This window comes from Pinus tabuliformis, chromosome 6, assembly GCF_031772625.1.
Source record: "Pinus tabuliformis cultivar Carrire ecotype Pingquan chromosome 6, CPIR1, whole genome shotgun sequence".
Taxonomy (NCBI): Eukaryota; Viridiplantae; Streptophyta; class Pinopsida; order Pinales; family Pinaceae; genus Pinus; species Pinus tabuliformis.
This window is the reverse complement of record NC_142292.1, coordinates 409,802,127-409,814,200: the sequence shown is the minus strand read 5'-3', so window position 1 is coordinate 409,814,200 and position 12,074 is coordinate 409,802,127.

The following is a 12,074-nucleotide window of genomic DNA, read 5'->3' as shown; positions in this document are numbered from 1 at the left end:
CATTCAAAACAGGTGACCTGGAGAAAATCATAATAACTTTCTCTCTAGGGATCAGATTGAAATTTCGTAAGAAGGTACAGAAAGAGGACGAACTATAGATTTTTCTATACGTTTTTCAGATCCAAAGGTCGAAACAGTGACACGTGGAACTTCATACAATTTCACTCTTCTGGAAAGGTCTATAATCAGGTCATCTTGGGAGATTGTCCATAACTCTTTCTTAGAGAATCCAATTTGGATCAGACCAGTGGCATTAGAAAGAGGACATAGAGGGATACTATAGATTACAATTTTAGAACTTAAATATCTGAAAGTACAGAGTTACAGTTGTTTCAAGGTCGAGCTCCTAAAATCAAGAAAAAACAAGATGAGGAAGTTTGATGGCAAGGATCCGGTAAATTGGATACTTCAGATGGAGCAATATTTTGATCTACATGGTGTACATGATGTTGGGAAAAGTATCTACTCAGAACGCCCCTATCCCACTCTAAGGTGTGACAGTGCCTTAGGAACAAACAAGGAAAACTACTTTCGTATTCTTCTTTATGAAATGTAAACAAAGAGGAAGGATGTAACTTACCTGTGTCTTGCGCTAGTTTGTTGATCCAATCGCTCTCCTCTTTGTTTGCTTCCCACTGCCTGCTCCCTTACTTGCCCAGCTTCACCAAGTTCCTGCAAGATCACAGAAGAGGAAAACTACACAAAGACATAGATTTACATTCATAAATAGCTTAGGATCAGATTTAAGCTAAACATGCAAATATAACAAAACATCATTGATACACAAGCATATAGGAGAAACTCAAATAGTTTTATTGATATAGTAAGAAGATCCAGGAGGAGATACAACCAAGTGAGTCCCGATCCAGCATCTACCTCCTAGCAAAGGAATCCCTTCCTCACCTCCAACAAAGCATAAATCACCCAATGCACTAATCTCAATCTCAAAACCAACAAAAATTCTCTGCAAAGTACAAAATTCCAGCCTCTGGATCTCTGGGATGAGGGATCCATATATAGATGTAAGCAGAGAGGATCAGTCAGCTTATGTTTTGACTTGTGGTTTCTCTCTGTCAGTTCTTGCTTCCACTTGGAGGTTGAGAGCCTCTTACTCATCACTGGTCGAATTTAGTGAGGCAAGTGTCATTGGAGAAGATTCTGGAAGCTTCCATTGTCTCTCCACCTCGTTGAATGACTCTGCCATTTGTCATTTCCCGCTCAACGCACCCTGGTAGTGCATTCAAGTGTGTTGCAACGCACCTAGCCAGTGTATTTGGGTGCTTTGCAACGCAGGCAGCTAGTGGAGCATCTGAATTGATCCTGATTTGACTAGTTTTGAGCAGTTTCTGGTGGAGAACTTCTGGGAGAAGCTGTAATTTGCTGACCTTGTTTCTTTAGGAGCTGGAACAACATATTTAGGGACTTAGGATCCCTTGGTTTATGGACATTTCATGCTTATAGCTGTAAGGCACGAAAATGTCTATAACAGTACAACTATTACAAAAGGTATGTATTGCATCTTCATATTTAGAACCAGATCAATTTTTATGGTACGAAGGGCTTTGTTCTCGTAAACAACTTGTTACGTGGTCAATTTTCACGGAGGAAATGATAGCACATTATGAGGATACAAAGAGCAACACATTCTTTAGAGCAACACCACAACAATTGGAAAGAGTAAAAGGGCTTTGTGACATAGTGGAAAGCAAAATTATGGAAACCAGGAAGTGTACCCCTGACAACTATAAAGATGGAAGTGTTGTTTCTCCTAGTCTTCCACAACCTACAAGGTGTTGGCATTATGATACATATGTTGTACTTGATGGCAACCCACTCATCTCAGATAATAAATTATAGTGTAGAGAAAAGTTCACGCACTTATATGCAGAGAAAAGTTTATTTCATGTAGAGAAAAGTTCACGCGCTTTTATGCAGAGAAAGGTTTATTTCATGTAGAGAAAAGTTCACGCACTTTTATGCAGAGAAAAGTTTATTTCATGTAGAGAAAAAGTTCACGCACTTTCATGCAAGGAAAAGCGCGTATATGTTGGAGAACTTACCTTTGGTCCATGGTAGTTAGTCCTTGGTATTTGAACCTATGAGGAAAAGCACGTATATATTGGAGAACTTACCTTTGGTCCATGGTAGTTAGTCCTTGGTATTTGAACCTATGAGGAAAAGCGTGTATATGTTGGAGAACTTACCTTTGGTCCATGGTAGTTAGTCCTTGGTATTTGAACCTATGGTTTTGGACCATGGTACGCACTTTCATGCAAGGAAAAGCGCGTATATGTTGGAGAACTTACCTTTGGTCCATGGTAGTTAGTCCTTGATATTTGAACCTATGGTTTTGGACCATGGTATGTCGTCAAAAGTGTTGATCTCACGCACTTTCATGGTTGGTTCATGGTATTAGTCTGACAGTTTTTGATCCTATGGTTTTGGCCCGTGGTATTGCATCCAAAAGTGTTGATCTCACGCACTTTCATGGTTGGTTCATGATATTAGTCCAACAGTTTTTTGATCCTATGGTTTTGGACCGTGGTATTGAGAAAGGACTAAGGCTATAAAAGAGGAAGGAGATCATTTGGCAAGGCATCTTCTGAATTATCGAATATCTGATAAAGTGCTAGATCTGGAATATTGTGATTGGGTTATGGTGCAGATCTGGATCTGAATGAAGAAGGAACCTGAGCGTAAGGAGAAGGATAAGTTCTATTGATGGGTCAAAATCTTAAGGCTGGAATAGTGGTATCTCTATATGATTTTGATCTGTGATATGTGGCATACGCTTGATCTATAAATCTAATAATCTGGGTTTGAATTATTGATGCATGTTTTATTTTACACATGTTATGATCTGGGTATGTCTGATGTAACAACTGCAAAGTTATAAGGAAATATTTGCAGATCTGTATGCGGGTTGGCTTTGGTGATATCAGAGATTGATGATGCAAGTGTAGTTGATGGGTTTTTGACGTTCTTGGATCCAGTTTGAAAATTTATGAAAAGTGGTCCTTGAAAGAAAAGAAGTAGGGGGTTGTAGCTCCCTTCCAGGAGAGACTGGAAAACGAAAGAGAGAGTTGTAGCTCTCTGCAGGTTGTAGCCTGCGTACTGGTAAAGGACTGCACCAGTACAAAATCATTGTAAAAGGAGTTTCTTATTAAAAGAAGATAGAGACATATTGCAGCAGGTGGTTTTCACGCACATTGGGTTTCCACCTTATATCTGGTGTTCTTTTGTGTGACTATTTGCTTTTCTTGTTCCTGCTCATTATTTTATGATTCTGACATACAAAGTAATGATAAATATTTGAAGAATTATTCAAAGTATAAATAAGGAATATATATTGAAAAGAATTTGATAATACTGATTCACCCCCCCTCTCAGTATTATTTCCAACAATTGGTATCAGAGCAGGTCCTTCTGAAGAAGCTTGAAGGAAGATCTAACATCATGAGCAACTACGAGAGGGAAGCATCAATCAGGCCACCGATTTTTGATGGGACAAACTTCGTATATTGGAAGGTAAGAGTTACTGCCTATCTTCAACCTTTGGGTACAGAAGTATGGGACATTATAGAAACAGGGTATACTTTTCCATCAGCTACTCCTACAGATTCAGCTGAGAATAAGAAATATGAAACAAATGCAAAGGCGGTTAATACTCTTCTAGGATGTCTATCTCAATCTGAATTCGTGAAGGTTATGCAATATAAATCCGCAAAAGAAATATGGGACAAGATTGTTTTGAGCTACGAAGGAGATGAACAGGTAAAACGTGCAAAACTTCAAACCCTCAGGATTCAGTATGAGAATCTCAGAATGTATAATGATGAAAGTGTGGCTAACTATTTTCTTCGTGTGGATGAGATTGTTAATTGTATGAAAAATTTGGGTGAAGAAATAAAAGAGGCTGTTGTGGTTGAAAAAGTTCTAAGATCTTTGTCACCTAGGTTTGAATCTAAAGTTTCTGCTATAGAAGAAAAGGAGAATCTACAACATCTTAAAATGTCACAACTACATGGAATTCTAACTGCTTATGAAATGAGAAAAGGAGGTCCATCTGACAGGAAAGAAGCTGCCTTCAAGGCTTCAGGTAAAGGAGAGTACTATGAATCAGGACATGGGTCAGAAGAAGAAGAAGAAGAATCAAATTTTGTCAGAAATCTTCAACGGGGTGCTGGACGGTTCAGAGGTAAGTTACCCTTCAAATGCTTTTCTTGTGGAAGAGTAGGTCACTATGCTGCCAAATGTCCTCATAAGGATAAGATCGACAAGGGAAAGGAACCTATTAGATGGAACAAGAAACAGAATGCAAATAAGAAAAGCTACTACACTCATGAAGACAGTGATGGTCTATCAAATAGTGATGAAGATGAACGAGGTAATGACTATAAACTTTTAATGGTCTTTGAAGATGATGATTACATGGATGCTATAGATGTGGATAGTTTTAATGAAGAGATTTCTAGACTTAAGACATGTATAGAAGAAAAAAATATGATCATTGATACTCTACAATTTCAAATTGATGAAAAAGAAAAATATCTTGAAAAATTAGAAGGTGAAATTGTTGGCCTTAGAAAAGAAATTGAGAAAACAAAGGCTATTAATCTTAAGTTTGTCAAAGGATTTGAAACTCTGGATGAGATCATCAATGTACAACGTTCTCCGCTAAACAAGACAGGTCTGGGGTATAATGGAGAAACATCTCAAGCATCCACCTCAAAGAGTTATCTTGATGTAGCAAGAAGGAATGAGCAAAAGCACAATGGAGATCACCAGGTAAAGCAAGGACGAATTACATCAAGAACGAACAAAGACTATCAGGTAAACCAAGGGCAATCTGTCTTAAGGATGAACAAAAGCTACAACTAGCCACAGGTAAAATCTTCTCAATTTGCTTCAAGAATGGATGGAAATAGAAATTACAATCATTTGGTCGGTAGATTTGATAATCGTAGAAGTTTCTTCAATGGGCAATGTTTCTCTTGCCATAACTTTGGTCACAAAGTAGCTCAATGTGTTTCATATAAAAAAATCATGACTAGAGAAGCTCAAAAACAAAGAAGTATGATCGGGATTACAAAAAGGACCTATAACAACTTTTCGGATCTTGAAAATGAAGTTGAATGTTCTATTTGCAATAACTTTGGTCATGAAGATTCTGAATGCAGGAGCAGGTTTCAGCAGACAAAGGAACAAGCCTCAAGCACCAGAACATGGAGAATAAAGGAACCACAAATAGAAATATGTGGGATAGCCTTTTATGCAGAGGGACAGGAAAATCTATGGTACATCGACAGTGGATGTTCGAAGCATATGACAGGTGATAAAGAAAAACTTGAATCATATTCTGCTTTAGAAAAGGGAAAGAAAGTTTCTTTTGGAAATGATACTCCAGCAGCTATAAAAGGAAAAGGCACAACTCAGTTAAAAGAAAAGGTCAAAGCTGGAAATGTTTTGTATGTTGATGGCTTGAAGCATAACCTTCTGAGTGTCAGTCAGATGTGCGATCAAGGAACCGAGGTAATATTTCGATCAAATGGATGTAGCGTTCGTGATCTTGATACAGGGAAAACAATGATCAAAGGTAGAAGAACTCCAAATAATCTATACATATTTGAAGAAGGACAACAACAATGCTATTTGAGCAAGGATGATGAACACTGGTTATGGCACCGAAGGTTGGGGCATCTAAGATTTTCATAAATAAGGAAAGCATGAAAATATCAGGCAGTGCGTGGTCTTCCAGATATCAAAATTCCAGACAACACCATATGCAAATCATGTCAGTTTGGAAAGCAAACCAGAAATAACTTTCCAGAGAAGGAAGGATCAGCTAGCATGCCTCTTGAGCTAGTCCATACAGATGTATGTGGTCCATTTAGGAAAAGGACACCTCGAGGAGAAGAATACTTGATATTATTCATTGACGATTTCTCCAGGTTTGTTTGGTTAGGACTTATGAAGCACAAAGACGAAGCATTCGAGAAATTCAAATCCTTCAAAGCCTTGGTTGAAAATGAATCAGGTTACAAAATTAAGTGCCTCAGGTCTGACAGAGGTGCGGAGTTTACCTCAAATGAATTTTTCGATTTCTGTGAAGAACATGGGATAAGAAGAGAATTCTCTACAGCTAGAACTCCTCAGCAAAATGGAGTGGTGGAAAGGATGAACAGAACAATCCAACAAATGGCTTGTGCTATGCTAGATGAGTCTGGAACTCCCGCAACTTTCTGGGGTGAAGCCGCATATGCTGCAGTTGTTATTCTCAACAAAACAAATGTCCGAGTGAACAACACTCAAACTCCTCATGAGCTCTGGTATGGTGAGACTCCTTCGGTAAAGCACTTCAAAATATTTGGAAGCAAATGCTATATTAAGAATACTGATGAGCAACTTGGCAAACTTGAACCTAGAGTAGATGAAGGCATTCTTCTTGGTTATTCTCCACACAGCAAAGCATATAAGTGCTACAGTAAAAGACTTGGAAGAATTGTTGACAACATTGATGTAGTGGTTGATGAAAAGGGATACATTCCTAGGCAAGTAAATCATGAAAATATCGAAGAAGATGAAGACTACCCTCAAAGACAGAATGATGAAGAAGAAGAACCTCAAGGAGCACCAGAGGAACAGATAAGAATAGAAGAGAAGACTCCATCCCGGTACGTTTAGAAGAATCATCCAGAATCTTAGATTTTGGGGCAGAAAGAAGCAGGTGTACAAACAAGAAGAACAATTGCAGAAGCTTCAAGCTATTTGGCATTACTCTCCTCCACTGAACCACAAAATGTAAAAGAGGCATGCAAAGATGAATGTTGGGTCAAAGCAATGGATGAAGAACTTGAGCAGATTGAAAATAACAACACTTGGGAGTTGGTTCCTAGACCAAAGGATAAGAATGTTATAGGGACAAAATGGGTCTTCAAAAATAAGTTGAATGAAAATGGGGAAGTAATTAGAAACAAGGCAAGACTTGTCTGTAAAGGGTATGCGCAGCAAGAAGGAATAGATTTTGAGGAAAATTTTGCTCCTATTGCAAGACTTGAGGCCATCCGAATGTTCCTTGCCCTCTCAAGCTTTCAAAAGTTCAAAGTATTTCAAATGGACATGAAATCAACCTTTCTGAATGGAGACTTAGAAGAAGAAGTATACATTGAGCAGCCAGATGGTTTCATTCTTGGAAATGATCCAAATCTTGTATGCAGATTGAAAAAGGCTCTCTATGGTCTTAAACAAGCTCCAAGGTCTTGGTACTATCGTTTGGACAAATATCTTCATCAACAAGGTTTTTCAAAAGGATCAGCAGATAGCAATCTTTATATAAAAATTGAAAATGACAAATTGCTAATACTTGTTGTGTATGTAGATGACATTATCTTTGGCAGCAATGAAGAATCTATGAGTCAAAGCTTTGCCTTGGTGATGCAGAAAGAATTCGAAATGTCCTTGCTTGGAGAATTGACATATTTTCTTGGTTTGCAAATCCAACAAAATGAAGGAGGGATCTTCTTGTCTCAAACCAAGTATCTCAAGCAGATTTTGAAGAAATATGGTATGGAAGAAGCAAAACCAGTATGTACACCCATGGTCACAGGATGTAACCTCAGTGCAAATGATGAATCAGCAGCAGTGCATCAACCAACTTATAGATCTATGATTGGAAGTCTACTTTATTTGACCGGTACCCGACCAGACATCATGCATGCAGTGGGAATAGTTGGAAGATTTCAAGCAAATCCAAAGGAAACTCATCTTCAGGCAGTAAAGAGAATCTTCAAATATCTTCAAGGGACTCAAAACTATGGCTTATGGTATCCTAGAGATACAGATCTCACACTTCATGCTTATACAGATGCAGATTGGGCCGGAAGCGTGGATGACAGGAAAAGCACAAGTGGTGGTGCATTCTTTATGGGTTCGAGATTAGTATCTTGGTTCAGCAAGAAACAGAGTTCGATTGCCTTGTCTACAGCTGAAGAAGAATATGTTGCTGCTGCATCTTGCTGCACTCAACTCCTTTGGATGATGCAGACCTTGCAGGATTTTCAAATCACTTGTACACCACCCATCTCCATATTATGTGATAATACAAGTGCAATCAGCATTTCAAAGAACCCAGTCATGCATTCAAAAACCAAGCACATACCAATCAAGTATCACTTTCTCCGGGAAAAAGTGCTTGAACAAAAGGTCAAGTTGGAGTATGTTCCTTCTAAGGAATAGGTTGCTGATATACTCACCAAACCATTGCCTAGGGAGACCTTTGAATACCTCAGGCAAAAGCTGGGGGTTGTTGATGCATCATCTTGTTGTTGAATCTCTTCTGATTGTTGGTTGTACGCAAGGTTCATCTGAAGTATATGCGTACATGTGTTGGGTTGCGGATTGGTCAAAGATCGAATGGCACAGGTTCAGGGGGAGCATATCATGCATTGTTGGCATTATGGAGGAAGTACAGAAGGAGATCATGGATACTGGTCTGAATATTGCTGCAATACGTCTCTATCTCTTTCATGGTCATGGATTATGGTTCTTCTTTGCAGATCTGGTTTATAGTCAGGGGGAGCATGTTCTTAGGGGGAGCATAACCCTTTGCCCTTGATGTCAAAGGGGGAGAGTGATTGGTTGTTGTTGCCATCAAGTCCAAAGGGGGAGATTGTTGGCATTATGATACATATGTTGTACTTGATGGCAACCCACTCATCTCAGATAATAAATTATAGTGTAGAGAAAATTTCACGCACTTATATGCAGAGAAAAGTTTATTTCATGTAGAGAAAAGTTCACGTACTTTTATGCAGAGAAAGGTTTATTTCATGTAGAGAAAAGTTCACGCAATTTTATGCAGAGAAAAGTTTATTTCATGTAGAGAAAAAGTTCACGCACTTTCATGCAAGGAAAAGCGCGTATATGTTGGAGAACTTACCTTTGGTCCATGGTAGTTAGTCCTTGGTATTTGAACCTATGAGGAAAAGCGCGTATATGTTGGAGAACTTACCTTTGGTCCATGGTAGTTAGTCCTTGGTATTTGAACCTATGGTTTTGGACCATGGTACGCACTTTCATGCAAGGAAAAGCGCGTATATGTTGGAGAACTTACCTTTGGTCCATGGTAGTTAGTCCTTGATATTTGAACCTATGGTTTTGGACCATGGTATCTCGTCAAAAGTGTTGATCTCATGCACTTTCATGGTTGGTTCATGGTATTAGTCCGACAGTTTTTGATCCTATGGTTTTGGCCCGTGGTATTGCATCTAAAAGTGTTGATCTCACGCACTTTCATGGTTGGTTCATGGTATTAGTCCAACAGTTTTTTGATCCTATGGTTTTGGACCGTGGTATTGAGAAAGGACTAAGGCTATAAAAGAGGAAGGAGATCATTTGGCAAGGCATCTTCTGAATTATCGAATATCTGATAAAGTGCTAGATCTAGAATATTGTGATTGGGTTATGGTGCAGATCTGGATCTGAATGAAGAAGGAACCTGAGCGTAAGGAGAAGGATAAGTTCTATTGATGGGTCAAAATCTTAAGGCTGGAATAGTGGTATCTCTGTATGATTTTGATCTGTGATATGTGGCATATGCTTGATCTATAAATCTAATAATCTGGGTTTGAATTATTGATGCATGTTTTATTTTACACATGTTATGATCTGGGTATGTCTGATGTAACAACTGCAAAGTTATAAGGAAATATTTGCAGATCTGTATGCGGGTTGGCTTTGGTGAAACCAGAGATTGATGATGCAAGTGTAGTTGATGGGTTTTTGACGTTCTTGGATCCAGTTTGAAAATTTATGAAAAATGGCCCTTGAAAGAAAAGAAGTAGGGGGTTGTAGCTCCCTTCCAGGAGAGACTGGAAAATGAAAGAGAGAGTTGTAGCTCTCTGCAGGTTGTAGCCTGCGTACTGGTAAAGGACTGCACCAGTACAAAATCATTGTAAAAGGAGTTTCTTATTAAAAGAAGATAGAGACATATTGCAGCAGGTGGTTTTCACCCACATTGGGTTTCCACCTTATATCTGGTGTTCTTTTGTGTGACTATTTGCTTTTCTTATTCCTGCTCATTATTTTATGATTCTGACATACAAAGTAATGATCAATATTTGAAGAATTATTCAAAGTATAAATAAGGAAGATATATTGAAAACAATTTGATAATACTGATTCACCCCCCCTCTCAGTATTATTTCCAACACAAGGGTCACACCACAACAATTGGAAGAAAAAAGAGAAAAAGGGCATTGTTACAATTGTGATAGCAAATGCACTAAAGGTCATAAAGAAATTATTTTACATAGAATATGAAGAGGAGGAAGAAAAGGATAAGGAAACATCAAAAGAAGAAGATATATGCTAGGACCCCACCCCAGAGAAAGAAGAAATGAATCAGACCATATCTTGTAAAGCATTGGCAAGAATTACCACTCCTCAAACTCTCCAGATAGAAGGACATATCAAGAAGAAAAAGGTGCAAGAAGTGAAAGATCACATCGAGAAAGAAGAAATGAATCCAACCATATCTTGTAATTCATTGTTCGAAATTACCGCTCCTCAAACTATCAAGATAGAAGGACGTATCAAGAAGAAAAATGTTCAAGAAGTGAAAGATCACATCGAGCATCAAGAAATGAATCCGACCATATTTTGTAAAGTATTGGAAGAAATTACCACTCAAACTCTAGAGATAGAAGGACATATCAAGAAGAAAAAGGTTCAAGCAATGAAAGATCACATCGAGCATCAACAACAAGTTCTCCAACTTTTAAAGGATAAAGCCACTTCGGTGCAAAATCAAACGAAACAACAGGTAGATCAATATCGTAGTGAAAAATGTTTTGATGTAACTGATTGGGTATTTTTATTGCTACATCTCAAGCAAGATATTTATGAGAAGGAAATGTTGGCAATACTACATGCACTTAAAAAATGGCGACCTTACCGAATTGGAAGACTCTTCGAGGATGAGGATGTGGAAGCATTGTTTTGTGTTATTTATATTATCCAACTAGATTGGATAAACAAAGCAAGGGATGAATGGAAGAAGGACGAAGAAGTATGGCCACTTAATCAAAAGTTGCAAAAGATCCCAATTCAAACAATATTGCCAGAAATTGAAGAGGAAGGAAAAATCATATTGGAACCTGAAGTAGTCACAGAAACAAGAACCCGACAGCTACGAAATCGATCAATTTCAGAGTATCTCATCAAGTGGAAGAACTTACCCACTGAATATTCCACATGGGAGGACAAGAATTTTATAGAGAAGCATCAAGAACTACTCAAGCGTTGAGGACAATGCTTTTTGAAGGAGAGGGGCATGTTAGGCCCCTATACTACTAGTGTAACCCCTTATTATTATTAGTATAACCCACTTATTATATTGATGTACCCATGTAGTGCCCATATTGTTACTATTGTGCCCCATAGAAGCCCACTATTGTTATTATTGTGCCCTTACATTATTATTGTTATGTCGGCTCTGATTATGTTATGACCCCTTAGACTCATATATATAGAAAGGAGGTCTTTTCATTTGTATCATCAAAGAATTGTTCATTTATGTAATGTAAAGGAGGTTGCCCCCTCGAAGAGGCTGAATTATAAGGCGTTGATCTATCTTTTCTATATTTTCTTGAGCTGGTTTCATAACAAAACCTCTTCCATTAACACTCCATTTAGGAATGCTGACTTCACGTCCATTTGGTAAAATTTCCACTTGTTTTGTGCTGCTATGGACAACACTGCTCTCACTGTTTCCATTCTTGCAACTGGTGCAAAAGTTTCCTCATAGTCTCTCCCATACTGCTGCTTGTATCCTTTGACAACCAGTCTTGCCTTGTGTCTTTCTATTTTGCCTTCAGAATTACTCTTGGTCTTGTAGACCCATTTAACTCCAACGACTTCCTTTCCTTTTGGTAGTTCAACTAAATCCCATGTCTTGTTTCTTTCTATGGCATTGATCTCCTCATCCATAGCTTCTATCCATTTCTTATCCTTAATTGCTTCTTCGAAATGAATAGGGTCATCAACATTAAAATATAATGCAAAGAAAGAATTCA